Raw genomic sequence first — 14,763 nt, 5'->3', positions numbered from 1 at the left:
TTAGCTGTATGTAGTCACAAATTCATATTATAAAGTTGTAGATCGCTCCTGGAGAAGCTCTGTTTCTTGAATATAATTCTCTGTTTTCTGCAGCGTCCTTAGAGCAGCATCCGAACCCTTCAGCAGCTGCAGTGTTCAAGTGGGGTTGTGTTTGCAATGAGCCTCCTGACGACCATGGGCTTAGTCAAAGCTGGGAGAGATGCTGTGGTCGGATGACAGTTTGTGTGCCAGGTTTTCAGGGGAGCCTGGTTTTTGGGGGAAGATGCTTTGGCTGACTCCACGTCTAGCTGGCACATGTGTGAGGAGGTTTCCAGCCTGATTGCTGAATTGAAGTGTTGCTCCATGTGCCGCTGTAGCTCTTGTACCACAGATTTTGGTGCCTGGGGTATATAAATGAATACTTTCTCTCATCACCCATCATGGGTGCCGGGACATTTCAGCATGAAACCATAAAGAGATAAAATGATTGTAGCAGCTGAGCAGAAGTTGTCCTCCCACTCTGTCACATTTTCATCTTCAAAGCCACATTTAGGCATGCAAAGCGCTGACTTTCTGCTGTCATGTTCCTGATTTGGTTCCATTCTGGGTAGTTCCTGCCAGCAGAACAGACAAACTCAAAGTGCACGCGAATGTATTTGTATCTCTGTGTATCTGGGAGGGAGCTACACTTCTGATGAGGGGGAAGGCCAGCCTGCAGTTTGCCCTGCTGTTGATCTTTGCAGTACCCGCAGTGATTTCCCAGTTCAACAGGGGACGGTGCATCTGCCTGTGTGACTGCAAGGTGGATGTGTTGACATCTCCTGGCTGTACACTCTGGGTAAGGCTGCTGTACCACCTCAAGCTCACAAAGCCCTGACGATCCACAGCATCTGCTTACCGGGAGTTGCTTCTTTCTGTTCAATACCTCACCTTAAATATGACAATTAAGGTGTCAGAAGATGGCACTGAAATAATTGAAGAAGGATCATTGTGATTAAGGCACCAGACTAAAACCTCAGGAGTTCAGTATCCAAAGCGGTCCTTTGTACAGCACAACACGAGTCTCAGTTCTCCCACCATGAAGGTGGCAGGAAAGGTTAAAAATCCTGTGTGAAGGCGGAGTGCCCAGATGCCACTATCATGAAAACCATAAGAAAACTTTAAACTATTCCTATCAAAATAGGACCACAAATGGCTTTTTTTTTTTTTTCCTGGATCTCATTCTGTGCTGAAGTTGCATATAAAATCACATCAAATTAAAGTAATTAAAATTACATTAATTCAAATTTGCATCTTAATTGTGATGATAAATGAGGTGAGCAAGATCCAGTAAATTCTGAAACTGTATTCCACTGTAAAAGCCTGGGATTAATCGACTGTAAAGAACTTGTGTTTTTATTAACAAACATCTGTCTAGACTCTTCAGTGAAATGACAATAAATCCCCTCAAACGGCATAAATCAGAAAGAATATAAATCTGTTTCAGGGAGAGCAGGGTTCTCTATGCTAGCATTCTCTTCTCTTTAAAAAAAAGAAAAAAATACATGTCCTTAGGTGCCTCAGGATTCATAATGTTTGATTGGGCTATTACAAAACTACTCTAATCAGGATTAAGCCTTGTACCCTGGAAACTAGAGGTGATGAGATTATATGATGATCAAGGGTGATTTAGAAGATCAAAGCCTTTTTTGAGGGAATAAGGTCCCTAATTTTACTCCTTTAAAAGAGGTTATTTTGTTTTAACTTGTATTGGTCTTATTCTTTTTCTGCATGTTGACAAATACCCAGTGTAAAGATGTGGTTTTGCTGAAGCCATTGATGTTTTTGCAAGAAAAATCAATTGGTTCAGGATTTTACCTCCCCCCTGGAAATGTCACAACAGACACTTTTTACATAACTGAAACTTTGGTGCCTCCTGAATAAATAAATTGTCAAATATTGATAATTTCTGAAAGTTTTTGAACTCCTTTAGCCAAACAGCGAAACAAAGGACTTCTCTCTGGGTCCTGTCTTTATCAAATCAAATTGCCTCAGACTTGACCAACTGCGAAGTATTTCTTTTGCTCAGTGTAAATCTTCGAGTTGCGCCACGAAATGCAATCCAAAGAAGAAGCAGCTGCCTACCCCTCTACTGATATTTCACTAGATTGTTAGGACCAGTCTGGGTTTTTCCATGTGATGCCGTCATATTGTTTCCTAAAAAAAACAATGGAGCCAGGCTTTGGAGGTTTGGTTAAGGCCCCCTGGGGCCTCTGGCTTTGATTCTTTGCAGGTGCTTCTGCTGTCAGTCCCTCTGCAGCCCCTGGCCCACGATGTAGAGCTCGGGGTGGGACGCGGATCTGTTGGACTCTTTGATTTCGGGTACGCAAGGGCTGTTCCAAGAGTCGCCTGCTTTCCTAGGGCTCTCCTCCAAGCTGCAGAAGGAAAGATGCTTAAGTTAAGAGGCTAATGAATTGTGACTTTTTAAAACAGCACTGATTAGACCACATTAACCCTCAAAGCACAGATGCTGCACAATACTATGTAATTCCCTGTCTCCTGTGTATATGCACTGTACTGTTCCCTCCCAAAAGTCTACTGGGAAGCAAACGTTTCATATGTCGAACCGGGGATCAGTATGAATCTGGGTTTACTTGCAGGTGGACACAGACTTGCACAAAAAGTCTTGTTCCGACCCTGCTGGAGGAAAGGTCTTACCTCTGTTACACATCTGTTGAGTGAGGTTACAGTGATTTCTGAGTATGCCAACATGACTGTGGGATGCTGCAGTCAGGAGAACTGAGACACGGAAAGTGTAAATGATGTTCCTGAAGTCACACTGGCAATCTTTAGGGTCACAGGGACTTTATGAATCAAGATCTATTATAGCAGTGGAGCTAGTCATGTATGTCTCACGCCTTGGGCCTTCATGCTGAAATGTGCCCTGTGTTGCTGTAACTAATTAAAGTGGTTTAAGCTCAACATGAGTTATCTGGGAATCATTATTGTGTTTTAAGTATATAAACTGTTAAACTGTATTAGCTTTCAACTACAGACAAGCTGTCGTGTTCCTATTCTGACTGCTAGGAGTTTAATTATTTGAACTGAGGAAGAGATTTCTGATATGTGACCAGTCATGAAAATAATCCAGACCCAAATATCACCCAGTTGCAGAAGGTCTCACTTGGGCTACTTGCTTTCGGTCTGATTCAGTCAACACAATCCATCCTCAAGCCCTCCTCGAACAATATCTTAAAGGCATGTAATCTTTTATCTTTGTTCTACCTCTTGGGAGATTAGGAATCTTAATAAAATATTATTTTGTTTAACTGCACACACAGAAATCCTATTACAGATCAGCAAGATTTCTGTGAGCAGAGCGATTGTACATGTTATGCCTTGATAAGATGCCAATAGCTGCTGATCGCTGTCAAACGACCAAGCTTAGAAACCAGCAAAGTCAGCTCATTCTGTCCATGTACTGGCTGTCCATGTGGGAACCAGTTGTACTGACTTGAGCACTGAAACCTGAAACTCTCATCAAGTACCCTAAGACTGGACACAAAAGCTCTAGCTCCCGCCTTAGGGCTAATGATGTCTTAAGTCCTGATACTCCTTAGAGAACAGGATGGGCAGGAGACAATCTTGGGAAAGAAATGCTTTTTGCCTTCTAGGGGATCAGCGAGTGTACAGGAGACATGCAAGTCTGCGTATAGCACTGACATTTAATGCCTGGCAACACCAGTTAGCAAGTGAGATGGAAGTCACCCCCCTTTTTTGGTGTTTCTTCTAAAATTGAGTGGGTGGGAGAGGATGCTCAGCTGCCTAATGAGAAACATGTTGCTTGTACAAGCTCCTCTCTTAAACAATCTGTTTCTCAGCAAATTGATGTTTTAATTGGGCATGGAAAAATTGGAGGACTCTATCCTTGAGTTTGGGAGCATAGTAGAAACTGGCTAACTCACTGATTTTCAAAATGTTTTACCTGTAAAAGAGTGATGCTATTGCAGGTTTGCCTCTGCCTCTCCTCCCTCCTGTGACTAGTGCTTGGAGCTGCTAATAACACACAAAACCCCCACACAGACAAAAAAATAGGCATTGTTATATTTGTAGAGGAGAGGTAGAGCAAGGGAAGGAATGAAGGAAAGGAGACTGACAGCTGGTTGGGAATAGCTTGTGAACTTGAGACCAGATGCAAACATGGCCAGAACGAGGAGGTTTAGGAGCACAACATCTGGTTTGGGGACACGTTTCGAAATTTCCCTCCGTCAGCTGAATGAATGGCAAGGCAGAGGAAGCCTTGTATGCTTAATGAACTTGAAGGAGAAAGACGGACCAGGGTATGGTGGTTTGTCTCTTATGGCATCTGCTGCAAGAGCAGGGGTCGGCATCTGTGCATGGGGATGTGGCGCTCACAGCTGTGGCAACCGTGCTGGTCCCCAGTGACTGGAGATGAGCAGCAGTGATGGGAGGAGCTCTTGGAGCTTCTGCCTTATGCTGGTTCCTAAAACAGTTCTCTGCCCATCAGTGTATTTGCTGTGATATTCAAATAAGGCCATTTGATGTAAGGTCTGTAAAAGCTTCCTCCAGGCAGCTTATTTTAAATGTAAGAAAACACACGGTAGTGTATTGCATTTTAAATCACTGTATGTGGCAATTAATGGGCCAATTTTCCCTTTTGCTTATATTGATATAAATTTGGACTAACTCAGCAGGACTACTTTTGATGTCCATTTGTATAAATGGTAAGTTGAATTTGGCTCAGGATATATGTCGTTCTTCCAAAATGCTGTATATCATAACACTAGCATATATAATTTTTTTCATGAAAGGGAAGATTTTATTTACAGTGGTTTGTTTTGGTTTTTTTTTATATTACTCTCTATGCTCTGACAGACTACAATAGAAAGATAATACACCCCATTTAAGTATAAATTAGCTAACAATTTATAAAAGACTGTTTTTCACATTGATCCATAAAACTGCCAGGGCTTTTGTCTTGCAAGGTTTGATATAAAGCCTCTTCTGAAAACATTTATATCTGCTAGCAGGCACTGGAGTAGGCAAAGCTGACTTCACATAGTACACAACAACAACAGAAAACACAGCAACAACATATAGGACTTTTAGGAAACTTTCAAATGTCAGAATATATTGCAATATTAGAACTGGGAATGCAAACCGGTCTGCATTTCTCCGTGTTCTTCACATGTTTTGTTCAGCACTTTTCTCTACTGTCCCTGTGGGAAACTTGATCCTTTTTCTGTCTCTAGGGAGGGAATTCCTGGACACCTTACTTCAGTGCCTATGACTGTCCCTTTACTCATTCAGTATCCAGGACTGTCCCAGTATTTACAATGTGCGGAGTGCTTGTGCACTTACAAGTGCAGTTTTGTCTCCTGCTAGTGTTGGTCTTGCAATCTCTGCTCATGGGGATGATTCACATGATTTCAGCTGTTCTCTGGCAAGAGTAACAATATTCCTCACATGAGGAAAGGCTGCCTGAGAAGGGTCTTAATCCTCTTGCGTAGCTTAGAGCTTAATGGACTTAAACATCCTAAGATGCTAAGAAACTAGAATAACAACCCTTTTTACTTCCGGGCTGTTACACTGATCTTTGAGTATTCCCAAATACCATTTCTGTTTCCTAGCTGGTTCTGAGTTGTTGTTTTGTTTTTGTTTTTGTTTTGTTTTGTTTTGTGTGGGTTTTTTTGTTTGTTTGTTTTTGTTTGTGGTTTTTTTTTTTTTTAAGTGGTAGAGAGAATTTAAAGGTAAGCCCAGATTTTTTTAAAAATGGCCACCAATGCTTGCAAACATGGAACTGGTGTGTTGATGCTTCAATTTCTTTAAACTGACTTTTTCAGAGCAATTAATCTTCAGTAGCCATGGGAGGTTTCTCCACTTTGAAAACTGGGCTTGGGCTGTGGACTCATTAGACTTGAAATTGGCACCTAGTTCTGAAAGCCTACATGAGAAGCTCAGAAGCTCACATTATCTGTCATTCTTGCCAGCTGATTTGAAACATTTTAATAGAGATATCAGGTGAACAGTTTACTGGCTTAGAAGCTGAAGTTAGGAATGATACCCTTCCTCTTGGTCCAAGCCTACCTCCTAATGGTTATTTAAAGATGTGTGTAACCTGATGGTTACTTCAGAGCTTTTAAGAATTGAATGTGGCTATCTTTAGCCCCCATGCAAATAAGAGAAGTTCTGTGCCATGAAACCAACACTGAATTTTCCCTGGGGTACCTGTCACAGCAGATATGTAAGTGTAAGGCTTGAGCAACCCATGGAAGCTTAACTCCTCCCTGTATTCATACTGGCAGACTGAAATCTGGGGTGAGAAAATAGAACAGAATATTTCAGTTGGAAGTGATCTACAACAATCACCTAGTGCAACTGCCATGGTATCTTTGCCCAGCTGTCTGTTCTGCACATGAAGAGAGCACTTTTCTGGGAAATCTCTCAACGACATTAAATTCTCATCAGGAGCTCAGAAAGCCAATGCAGTGCTACCCTTCCGCTTCCTTGGCCTAGAGTGGGAAGTTTCTTACCTTGCGTGGTTAAGCGCGGGTTCACTGCCAGATGTCACGGCAGCTGGAAGACGAAACAGGACCCCTGGTCGGCGGTCAGAGAAACTTCTCCTCACAAACGGCTGAGGATTGGCAGCGCTCAGGGATAGCTTTCTGGTCCGGTCTCCAGGCTGCCGGAAAAGCAGGCTGGTCTTTTGGGAAAGTGATGAAGCTTCAGGCTGACTGGTCGCTTCCACAGAGGGTTTGGTGGGTTCCTGTGGAGGTCTGGCTTCAAATAAGGAAGAGGTGGCTGGGCAAAATATCGAATGAACATTGCTGCCTCTCTTGGAGGAGGAGAGCTGGTGCTCATCTCCAGCATCCAGCCCAGGTCTTGGCCCCTTGTAGGAGCGGGATGGGGAGGTTGGTGGGGAAGGAGCGGTGGAGAACGGTGGGGGACTTGCATCTCGGCGGTAGGCTGGGGAGCCCAGCATCCGGTATGGTGTTGGCGAGCTTTGCTTGTGTCCCGTGGGAGGGCTGAGCGGTTTTCGCTGGGGTGGTGGAGAAGGCAGCTTCTTCTGTGAGGGTGGGCTGGGCACCCTGGGACTTGCGGGGGGACTCGGTTTCCTTTGCGTGGTGGGTGAGCTTGGTTGCGGGTTGCTACAAGCCTGCAGAGAGCGTCTGTGGTGTGTTGGGGGGCTAAAAAGCCGTTTCTCCATTGGTGGAGAAGGAGGAGGAGGAGTTCTCGTTGGGGAGACCCTCCTGGCAAATGCTGAGCCTTTTTCATTTCTCCTGAGCAAATCAGGAGAACCTTGCTTCTGGTACTGCACCAAAGTCGCAGGTGAATTGGGCTCTTTGCTCTCTGAGCTGTTGATGTGTGGTTTTGAAACCCCACTGGGATTTTGAAGAGGAATGATTTTATGGGTTTGCTTGTACAAATCTGCAGCCTCTTTCCTCTGGGTTTCCAGTATCTCCTCCTGGCTAGGTATGTGCACACTGGTAGGGTTCAGCTCCAGAGAGTACCTCTGCAGTTTCTCGTCCCCTGCTCCTGTATTCCTTAGACCTTTATTAGTGATCGCACTGGGGCCACTGATGTTTTTACTTGGCAGTAAGTCAATGGACTGGACAGAGGCTTTCATTTTTGGGGAAACTTGTGCTCTCTTAGCAGCATGAAATTCTGTTTTGGCAGGCTTTTTGGCATCTTCTGAAGAGTTTCCTTCTATTTTTGCAGTTTCTTCAGGCTCAGATAAATCGAAACACGTGTCCATTAACATTTCAGGTGGTGGTGGTGGCAGGTTCTCAAGGTCTTCTTCAGCTTCTTCCTTTGTGTCCTTCTTGCTTAATTCTGCAGTTAGTGCAGGAGGAAAGGCATTTGGAAAGCTAGAAGAAACTCCATTGGCATCTGAAGGGTCCGTGTCTTCTACTGGTGAAATACGATGCTTAGGATTTAAAGGTGCCAGGCCTCTCTGGAAAGGAATGGTGGGTGGAATAACTGGAAGTCCAAATTTTCTGAGGCAGGCCTTCAATTTGCTAGAGGACCTGGCTGTAACTTGTTCATCCTGTAAATAGGGTGCTGCTCTTGATTTCCAAGGCTCTGGGTTGCTATGTGTATCCTTCTTCTCATAAAACATTTCAAGCCTTTTGCTGAGCTCTTTCTGAGTTCTCTGCAGCTCTAGGAGGGTCAGGTCCTCTGCCTGGCTTCTGAGGGACTCCTCTGACCTGGACCGTCGTTGTTTCCTGAAGGTTTTCTGTCTGCCCATTGCTGTACTGGGCCTTGTTGTTAAAACCGCTCTTCCACTCTCATCCTCTGTCCATTCTTTATGTCTGGATTTAGCTGGGACAAACTTGATTTTTTCACTGATGGCATATTTCATCTTCAGAATAATTTCCTCTCTCTCTGCATTCTCTGTCCTCTTGATGGACTGTCTTTGCGTGTTATCAGTGACTGCAGGTGAAGACAGGGGCCTCCTCGGCAGGGCATCCTTCCCCATATCTGATAAACTTGTGTTGTCATCATCCTCGCCCAGGGTGCTTCCCTCATCATCTTCATCATCATCATAAGGAAAATCTGTTGATTCACATATTTTGAAATGTTCATCTTCCTGAATAGAGTCAGACTGGAAGGAGTTATAGGAATGACTTTTTCTCAAGTTTGCATATTGGGGCGTGGTAGAAATGCCTTCTGGTACTCTACCCTGACAAGAAGTTGCTTCTTTACTCCGCACAGATGAGTAAAATATATCTTTAAAATGCCTTTCAAGTGCACAGTCATGGGATGTGGCTGTGCCTGGCGACATTGTCCCATCACGCACTGTTCTGGCATACTTTTGGGATGGATGTCCCTGTGCATAGGAATCACAGCTTGCTTGTCCTCCATGCTGGCTGAGAGCACTGAAGTCTTTGAGGGATTCGTTGTCCACGCAAATGCCACTGTCCTCAGAGCAGAGAGTCCTGTCATCACCCTGGGACTGAGAGGATCTCACTGCTGAGGCTTCAAGCAGCCTCACCATCCTCAGCAGGCGCTCATCAAAGCTTTGCTTTGCTTTCAGTTTTCCTTCCAGGTTGCTTGCAGCAGACTGCAGGTAGCTGCATGTTTCCTGCAGGGCGTCAGACGTGAGAGAGGCCAGTGTCCCACTCACTAACTGCATTTTATTGACTGTGTACTGCAGTAGTTGTTGCAGAAGATCAGGGTGCTCCTTCAAATCACCTTTTTCTGCTGGCCATGCCAGATTCCCACCTATGTCTTTGAGGAGACTTTCACCATCACTGGCAATTTCTTCCAAGAGCTGGTTGATTTCATCAAAACGAAGCACAAGAAAGCTTACCATCTGCTGTAGGAAGAGTTGAGTTTGGGTAGCCTGGTTGGCCATATGAAGTATAGTTTCATATTTTGAGAGGTTGGGATTTAAGTAGGTGTATGCACTCTGATGAGCCTTAACAAGCAGTTCTGGGAAATCTACTTTTTTCTCTGTCTCGCACGGTGACGAAATGGACTTTTCTTTACTTTTGCTAGATCGACCTTGTTTTGCCAGCTTGTGATTTTTTGCTTCTTTCCTTTCTTGGGAATTTGCTTTGCATTGCTTTCATCCTTGTCATCCCAAATGAAAGGTGACGCTTCTGATTCACAGGAGCTTTGCTTTCTGATCTGTATGGCCTCAGTGATACTTTTTTGAGACTCAATCAGTTTGGACATAACAACTTCAGCATCTGTGGCTGTCCTCTCAATTTCCTTGTCTTCCCTGGAAACTTGAGGATCTGAATGGGCCTTGGAAGATAACTGCAAATCATCTTTGTTGTCCTGGTCCGATAATTCATCCTCCTTTTCTCTCAGGTATTCTTTCCCCTGGATCCCATACTGGTGGAATTCATCAATATTGTAGCAAGATGAACCTTTAACAAGCAGTGGGATTCCTTTATCTCCCGGATCAATACGCAAAACACTTTTGGGTTTATTGAAAGCCTTAAGACCACTTCTTGCAATTGTATTCTCAATCTCATTGTGAGAGGGTGTGCAGCCCATCCTTTCTCTGTCTTTGGCTTTATCTTTGATTAAAAATCCAAATGAAATAGGAAAAATACAACAAAAATTCAAACTTACTGTTTCATCCTGAACTGCAGACTGGCATTCTTCTCACAGCTTTTCCATCACAATTCCAGTTTTGTTGTTGGTTTTCATTGCTGTTTGCCTCAAAATCTCACGTGCTCACTGCCCAGGATCTTCTCTTGAGTTGTGCACTGCCTCATTTTATGTTCCCACTCAGGTTTTCTTCTTCAATTCAAAAAAACAAGTGTGAAAGCTCTGCTGGATTTAGAGCTAATGGATTAAGAGGACTTGTGTGCCTCACTTCTGTCTTGACAGATGTCCACTACAAATAAGAGTTTAAGTTCATTAGGGTAAGCAGGCACCAGCCAGTCAGCACCCGTGTTGTATTTATTAAGGCAGTTTTTTTTCTGCACTATATTGGGAGGCAAAGGGACTTGGTAACTGTCCCTCCTTTATTTCCCTTGTTGCAAAAGCATAACACACGCTGAATGCAGAGATTCAAAGGAAGATACTGTAGTTTAGAGGCCTTTTTGAAGGGAAACTATTTGAACAGGTGCATAAATGATACTCCTGAACTAAGAGAAAGGTGACCTTGACCAAGTATACTTCTATGGGAGAGTACAAGACACGAAATCCAAGGGGTTAGAGACACCTGTTAGACTTCTGCCTTGAGGGGCTTCAATTTTTTCCCCTGCTTGCCAGTGACAAGCTGTTTACTCTTCCTTCTAAGACTTCCAAACAAGATTTTGATTTTTTTTCTTCCCCTCAGTTGATAATTCTTGGAAAGTGGTTTTTTTCCTCTTCTAGATAGTTTCACAACCTGAAAAGGTGAACTGCACGATAACAGTATTTATAGAATAAGTTTTGCATATGTTGTCGAGATGGTATTTGCCTCTAATGGATCTAAACTGTAAAATTTTAGATGAAAGAAAAATTAAATCCAAATTCATATTTTCCTTCCTCTGAGTGTCTTGGGATAAAATCTGAATGTTTTCTTTGCAGTCACAAAAGTGATTTGCTTACTTTTATTTCTTTTCATCACTTAGGGCTTAGTTCTCTGAACTGCAAAACTTTATGGGTTAAAACTATAAGAAAAAAGCTAAAAAATTAAAAACACAGACCCATTTCTGAAAAAAAAACACCAACCAACCAACCAAACCACAAAACTGTTGTTTGGTTCACTTCTGAGATCAGAACAGAATAATCCTTTCTGAAAGAGAAATTTAAGAAGCCAAAGTAGGAATTGAATGAAGCAGAAGATATTTATCTTTTCCAAGTATTGATTTATGAAGGGTGGTATGTGGATGAGGGTGAAAATAGCAATCCCCCCCACGCCAGTTTCCCTTTTCATTACTCAGACTGGCCTAAGTGGATTAGTCTTCTAATTTCCAGATACAGCTTTTCTGCCAAAGGTGGCCATTTCTCAGTGTCACAAGGTCACAGACAGCAGTGGCCAAATCTAATGCTGGGTAGACACCTGCAGCTTCTCTCTAGATTTCTAACTGCATGGTTGAGGGTAACATGTCTGAATCCTAAAAATCTTTGCATGCTACCAAGGCTATAAAACATTCTTAGACTTTAACGAACAGCTTACATGATTCATTCCTTGGTGCTGGACTGCAATAGCTGCATGGAAAGTTGTTATTCTCTGTAGCCTTGTTGTTGAAATCTCTTTTTATGTTCAATGGGGGCAATAAAATTATTGTGTTTGTTGAGGGTTTTGATTGTGGGATGACTATAAAACCGTGGTAGATGTATTGCTAACCCCCTCTCCCTTCCTCTTCCCCCTTTAGCCCCCCCCCTCCCCCCTTCCCACTAGGGACAGACGATCAGGAGGGAAAGAAGGACAGAGAGAAGAGAGTTGGAAAAGTTAAAAATGTTTTACTAATGCTACTAATAAGAATAGAGAAAATAATACAAAATACACAAAACCAATCTTGAAAGTCCCAGCAACTGCAGAGCCAGCACCCAAAGTCCTGGATTGGACTCTGCAGCCAACCGGAGCTGGATTCAGTCTGTCACTGGGCCTCAGTTTGCAGGGACGGCCCACAAGGTCCTCTCCTAATGTCAGCCATAAGGAAAAAGGGACGAGATCCTCTTGATCTCCCACTTTTATATGAAGTATTCACGTGAATGGGATGTTATACTCAGTTGGTCAGTTTCTTGGTCACCTGTTTCTCGTTGCCCCTCTCACGAGATGTCCATCCATGCTTATCAATAACTTTGCATTCCATTGCTATGTTTACCAAAACATATATCTGGTTCTCCAGGAAAATGCAGCTAATATGAAGGCTTTAGCTGACAGGCAAATTCACTAAAAGAGAAACTTGGTTTTAACAAAACCAGGACAGTGTTTTACCAGGGACAGGGCATGTCAGTGATTCCCAGCAAAATTTTTAAAACGACGTGCTTTCTCTAAAATAATTTTCTGGAACACAGAAATTGTACTTAATATACATGGTGGCATAGTAATTTCCTTCAAAGCTTTTCTGGAAGGTATCAGGTAATTACTTCTTGGCTCTGCTTCTTGCAAGTCATGTAGCTCACTCTCTGGCTGCTTCTGGGTCTCACTGTGATGTGGTTTCTACACAATGGTCCCAGCTCTTTTTCCATTCCCTTTTAAGCACATATCTAGTATGTTCAAAGTGGAGAAATGGAGCAGATTTAGGCAGCTGCTTCATCCTAGTGATCCAAACAGTCAGGATGCTGTAGCCCTCCTTCGTAAGTCAAGGAAAACACAGTAGACCAAGCAGCGAGCCTTAGTGCACCTATTTTGGTTACAGTGGAAGTTAAGAGACATCTTTGGCTATAAAATATCATAAGACATTCCTTTGAAAAGCAGCTCCAAGAGTTCCATTGTTAGCACTGGGAATTTTGACAATTAACTCCATGTGAGTTATTTGTTGTATTTGGGAAGTCATTTTTCTTTACTTTTTTCCTTTGATTATCCCTTCATGTCACTTTTTTTTTTTTTTGTTATTGTCAGGCCATGTGTTAATATCTTCCAGGAAATACATGCATGGTTAAAAAATGCAAAATCCTGGTTTATGCTTATTTATTATATAGTCTTTTATTATTTTAAATATTAATATTAAAACAGTAGTAAGTTTATTATATATTTACTATTAACTAGAGAATCATGGTCATGGAAAACATGTTTTTAATAGGCACCTGTGTTATCCTAACTGTAATTGCAGTTCACATGTATATGCAACATGATTATTTAATGTTCTGTCCAATTTTTTAGCTTATGTGACAGCGCAGGAACTGCTTCCAACCACTTATGAAACTGTATTTCCCCCATCAATACTTCTGTTACTAAGTATTTATATATTGTTTGGAATGTCTGAGGTGCTTTAGAAAAACCAAATCCTCTACTTCGTGGAAAATGCTAAGGAAAATGCTTTGGCTCATGGTCATGCAACAAAAATAAAGACAAAATGGATAAATTAGGTAAAAAACAGTGGTAAAAGAGAATATCAATGAAGTGAACGACAGGGAAATATTTTTGAGTGTAAGGGGATTAGATGAATCTATAATCTGTGATTTAGGATAGCTGTATGTTGATGTCATTCCAAGTGCAGTTACTATAGTAATGTATTTTGGTTTACAATGCTACCACTTGCAGAACACAGGCTGAAAAGGCAACAGCTGGTCATGTTCAAGTGGATGCCCAAGTGGTGTTACCTGTAAACTTGCTAACTAAAGTGATTTTTACAAGTGCACCAGATGAACACAAAACTGTGTTTGAGGAAGGGACCCTATGAAAGCACCAAATATAAGATAATTAAGGATAAAAGGAGGCTTTTCCTTGCATGTGGATTGTGTATAAATTGCCTTTCCTCTTCCTTTCATATACTTTCTTCCTACTGTTAAAATTGGCAGTATTGTCATTTTGATGGGGCTGCCTGGTCATGCACTGCTCCTGAAGGGAAGAACTTAAATATTTAAACCCCATCAGACATAGTTGGTACAATAGATTATAAAAACCAAAGACTAGTCTGAAAGTGGCACTGTAAGTGCCTTAGAAAAGGCAAGAAAAAGGCCTGAATCTAGGCGAAGATGTGTGATACTCAGCCCTCAGAGGTGTTGCCAATGCTGTAACCACGGGATGGATTTTAGAGCCTTATGAAGGAAGAGTCAGTTGACTAAAACTGTATGAAATGACAGTGTAAAACCAGTAACATAAGTTTAAAAAATATGGAAATAAGGTAAATAATAATGAGGGACTGCTTGTGAGAGTGCCCTGGTTTCAGCTGGGATAGAGTTGATTTTCTTCCTAGTAGCTGGTATAGTGCTGTGTTTTGGATTTAGAATGAGAATAATGTTGATAACACACTGATGTTTTAGTTGTCACTCAGTAGTCAAGGACTTTTCAGCTTCTCAGGCAGTGCCAGGTGCACAAGGAGCTGGGAGGGGACACAGCCAGGACAGCTGACCCAGGCTGACCAGAGGGATATTCCATACCATGTGATGTCATGCTCAGTATAGATTCTGGGGGAAGCTGGCCAGGAGACTGGCTGCTCAGTAACTGGCTGAGTATCAGTTGGTGGGTGGTGAGCAATTGCATTGTGAATCACTTGCATCATCATCATCATTATTATTATTATTATCATCATCATCATCATCATTATCATTATTATTATTGTTGTTGTTACTATTATTATTTTCTCTTTCTGTCCTATTAAACTTTGTCTTCACCCACAAGGTATACCTTTTTATTTTTTTTTCCAATTCTCTTCCCCATCTCCT

At 42.3% G+C, this 14,763-nt stretch overlaps 1 pseudogene; it reads right to left on the bottom strand.

The window, feature by feature from the left end:
* Positions 1–1,175: 1,175 nt before the first annotated feature.
* Positions 1,176–10,346, bottom strand: LOC136099243 (photoreceptor cilium actin regulator-like; annotated as a pseudogene).
* Positions 10,347–14,763: the final 4,417 nt, after the last annotated feature.

This window comes from Patagioenas fasciata, chromosome 3, assembly GCF_037038585.1.
Source record: "Patagioenas fasciata isolate bPatFas1 chromosome 3, bPatFas1.hap1, whole genome shotgun sequence".
In the NCBI taxonomy this organism is placed as follows: domain Eukaryota; kingdom Metazoa; phylum Chordata; class Aves; order Columbiformes; family Columbidae; genus Patagioenas; species Patagioenas fasciata.
This window is presented reverse-complemented; position numbering and strand designations above follow the sequence as displayed.